The sequence below is a fragment of the Palaemon carinicauda genome, chromosome 13 (genome assembly GCF_036898095.1).
Source record: "Palaemon carinicauda isolate YSFRI2023 chromosome 13, ASM3689809v2, whole genome shotgun sequence".
Taxonomy (NCBI): domain Eukaryota; kingdom Metazoa; phylum Arthropoda; class Malacostraca; order Decapoda; family Palaemonidae; genus Palaemon; species Palaemon carinicauda.
The window spans coordinates 136,453,935-136,458,934 of record NC_090737.1 but is presented as its reverse complement, the minus strand read 5'-3'; positions in this window follow the sequence as shown (position 1 = coordinate 136,458,934).

The following is a 5,000-nucleotide window of genomic DNA, read 5'->3' as shown; positions in this document are numbered from 1 at the left end:
TTGTATATATGTGTATCTATCTATCTTTATATATATATATATATATATATATATATATATATATATATATATTTATATATATATATATATATATATATATATATATATATATATATATTTATGTATTTATGTATATATATATATATATATATATATATATATATATATATATATATATATTATTATTATTATTATTATTATTTGCTAAGCTACAACCCTAGCTGGAAAAGCAAAATGCTATAAGCCCAGGGGCCCCAACAGGGAAAATAGCCCAGTAAGGAAAGGAAAGAAGGAAAAATAAAATATTTTAAGAAGAGTAACATTAAAATAAATATTTCCTATATAAACTATGAAAACTTTAACAAAACAAGAGGAAGAGAAATTAAATAGAATAGTGTGCCTGATTGTACCCTCAAGCAAGAGAACTCTAACCCAAGACAGTGGAAGACCATGGTACAGAGGCTATGGCACTACCCAAGATTAGAGAACAATGGTTTGATTTTGGAGTGTCCTTCTCCTAGAAGAGCTGCTTACCATAGCTAAAGAGTCTCTTCTACCCTTACTAAGAGGAAAGTAGCCACACACACATTAGAAAGAGAGATCAAAGTCCTGATATAACAAAGGAATGAATCACTCCAATCCTATTATTTTTTAATAACTGTTCTCTCGTACCTCAGAAGTTCCTGCTCTTTGCACGTAATTGGTTGAAAACTCGTAGGACTGGTGTCATGATTTAATATTTTCCTCGTACGCGTGCTGCTTGAAAGCGCCATTGTATTATGATATCTGCATTTACTCATATGCCAAACAGAGTAGACATTATTATTATTATTATTATTATTATTATTATTATTATTATTATTATTATTATTATTATTATTATTATTATTACCGTTTGAAAGCGTCATTGTATTTTGATATCTGCATTTACTCATATGGCAAACAGAGTAGACATTATTATTATTATTATTATTATTATTATTATTATTATTATTATTATTATTATTACGTACTAAGCTACAACCCTAGTTTCTAATCATAAAAATTGCAACACTTCAATAGGCTTAGGGAAGCTATTTCGTTGCATCTTCGGCGTCAATGACCTTAGATGTCAGGATGCCAGAAAATCTCAAATCTATCAATCGATCAATTACTTGCTAAGCTACAACCCAAGTTTCTAATCATAAAAATTGCAACACTTCAATAGGCTTAGGAAAGCTATTTCGTTGCATCTTCGGCGTCAATGACCTTAGATGTCAGGATGCCAGAAAATCTCAAATCTATCAATCGATCAATTACTTGCTAAGGTACAACCCTAGTTTCTAATCATAGAAATTGCAACACTTCAATAGGCTTAGGGAAGCTATTTCGTTGCATCTTCGGCGTCAATGACCTTAGATGTCAGGATGCCAGAAAATCTCAAATCTATCAATCGATCAATTACTTGCTAAGCTACAACCCAAGTTTCTAATCATAAAAATTGCAACACTTCAATAGGCTTAGGAAAGCTATTTCGTTGCATCTTCGGCGTCAATGACCTTAGATGTCAGGATGCCAGAAAATCTCAAATCTATCAATCGATCAATTACTTGCTAAGCTACAACCCTAGTTTCTAATCATAAAAATTGCAACACTTCAATAGGCTTAGGAAAGCTATTTCGTTGCATCTTCGGCGTCAATGACCTTAGATGTCAGGATGCCAGAAAATCTCAGATCAATCAATCAATCAATTACTTGCTAAGCTACAACCCTAGTTTCTAATCATAGAAATTGCAACACTTCAATAGGCTTAGGGAAGCTATTTCGTTGCATCATTGGCGTTAATGACCTTAGATGTCAGGATGCCAGAAAGTCTCAGATCAATCAATCAATCAATCGTGGCGTCAGCGGAATGCGTTGCAAATAAAATGTTGCACAACAACGTCTTTAATCTTTAATCAAAATAAGTTTCATTTGAAAAATCTCAAAAACAGACTCATTCTTTCAAGGAGCTACCCTTTTAGATATGAATTATTTTTATGAACCACTTTGGAAAGGTTTCATATTAATGAATTAATATTAATTCGATGATTGTATCCAATGGGTCGTACGTAAGAAAACGGATAGCTCATTTATTGACGGCTTTTACAGTAGGACTTCATTATAATCTTTGATCTGTTTAATATTTTATTTCAATTAGATACAGATCGGAATCAGATTTCAAATGGGGACAGGAAGCGTTTTGGAAAATTAAAGGCGAAATATGTTTCAGGTTTGGTAGTTGGTCTTTTGCAAAATCGGTAGAAATGATTTCTTACAGACTTACAACAGACCTTTGTTTTCCGGTGCGAGGGTTATGGGTTACATTAAGGATTGAATTTAGTTGCTGCTTTAGTGGGGAGTGGGGCGACTGTTACAGAAAACCGGGGGGGGGGGGGTGTATAAACACCCAGCAGATAGAAAAAAAAAAGATAGAATAAGAGGAGCAGACCCACTTGTTATGTGACCAATGAAGATCTTTCTTTAAGAACTCGAAACCTTTTAACATTTTTTTTTTCATTAATTTCGTTTGCATGTTATCAATAAGCTTTGTGTTTGCTTTTTATGTGTCATGTTATCAATATGCATTGTTTTTGCTCTTTATGTTTCGTGTTATCAATATGCATTGCTTTTGCTCTTTATGATTCATGTTATCAATAAGCTTTATTTTTGCTTTTTATCTTTCATGTTGTCAATAAGGTTTTTTTTTGCTCTTTATCTTTCATGTTATCAATAAGCTTTGTTTTTGCTCTTTATGATTCATGTTATTAATAAGCTTTGTTTTTGCTGTTTCATGTAATCAATAAATTTTTTGCTTTTTCATGTCATCAATAAGCTTGTTTTTGCTTTGTTTCAAGTTATCAATAAGCTTTGTTTTTGCTGTTTCATGTTATCATAAGCTTTGTTTTTGCTGTGTTTCATGTTATCAACAAACTTTGTTTTTGCTGTTTCATGTTATCATAAGTTTAGGTTTTGCTGTTTCATGTTACCAACAAGCTTTGTTTTTGCTGTTTCATGTTATCAATAAGCTTTGTTTTTGCTGTGTCATATCTTCAATAAGCTTTGTTTTTGCTGTTTCATGTTATCAACAAGCATTGTTTTTGCTCCGTTTCATGTTATCAATAACCTTTGTTTATGCTGCTGCTATTTCTATATTGGGAAATGATAGGCAGAAGAATATCCCTCTCTCTCTCTCTCTCTCTCTCTCTCTCTCTCTCTCTCTCTCTCTCTCCTCTCAGTCGACTGATTATACCCCACGACACTCAACAAGGTTGACTGCTACAGAAGCGTTCCAGTAAAACACGAAGTTGCATAGCATGTCAGTTGCCTATAGATCGCGAGCGAAGGCCATAGTTTCGTATGGAAATGCTCCCTGTTGGCGAATGTTTTGCTGTGCGCAAATTATAGCATTTCGATGTAGAGTGACTAATAGCTCTCCTTTCTCCAGTCAGGACGAAGCGCGTGTCGTTCATTTTGACTTTCCTGTTGTTAATGTACGTTTAGATAGTGTATATTTTTCCACTAACACACACACACACATATATATATATATACATACATACATACACATACATACACTTTAGCATACGGAACCAGTCAAAAATGACGACTTAAATAGATATACACGCGCTCACGCGCAGATTTAACCCTTTCCTCTCGGGGTTACTCCATCTAACCAGGGTATGTCTACTCCTCTCCGGCTACCCGATGGATGGGGAGGGACAGTTATACGTCTGGCAATGCCAATAAGCGTGACCGGAAAGAAATGTTATATACATACATACACACACGCTATATATATATATATATATATATATATATATATATATGTATATATATATATATACATATATATATATATATATATATAGCCAGACACGTGCTCTTCATAGGGGATATATATATATATATATATATATATATATATATATATATATATATATATATATTTGTGTATATATATATGTATGTATATATATACACACACACATATATATATATATATATATATATATATATATATATATATATATATACATATACATATACATATACATATATAACTCTATTTCCTTACTTATATTATGTGACTACAGGATACTCTCTGTCTATTTTTAAGCTAGTCAAAGAAGTTTTGGATTAATGGTGTACACATGTACTATTATCGGTCACTTGGTCAAATACTGACCATAACTTAGTTACTAACACTTCGCTTAATCGGCAAACAACGATATAGCTAGACAACTCAAAGAGTGGCATTTGTTTTTACACTTCGGATATTTTTCAGTTTTATATACTTTACTTTACTTGCTTAGTAGATTTCTAGGGTTGTAGCTTAGCAAGTAATAATGATAAAATAATGATAATAATAATCATAATAATAATAATAATAATGTCGTCATCAAAATGATTCGTTATCATTATAGTTATTATTTAGTAATGAATAATAATTACAAGCCTCCCGGCTAGTACAGCGGTAATGCGTTCGCCTAGCATTCGCATGACAGCAGATCGATCCCAGCCCGGGACCGTGAGTTTAAGCTATTTACTGGGGACGCCACTGCTATGTTTGGGCACCACAATTGGGGTTTTGGCTTGGCTGACGTTCTGGCGAATATCTACTCTGATGAAACTATAGTCCATTTCTTTTAGCGAGGCAGATTTGCACCGACTCGCAACGGCGCCCTTTTAGCTCGGAAAAGTTTCCTGATCGCTGATTGGTTAGAATTATCTTGTCCAACCAATCAGCGATCAGGAAACTTTTCCGAGCCAAAAGGGCACCGTTGCGAGTCGATGCAAATATGCCTCGCTAAAAGAAATGGACTATAGAACTAAAACCAGACACCTTTAGTCTTTCAGTACTGTTATTGTTTTAAAAAAAAATTAAAGTACAAGTAAGTGATATTCGATAGTTTAATCGGTCCTCAGGAGGCGAAGGTCTGTAAAATATTGAAATTATGAAGACGTTTCTACTCTGACTG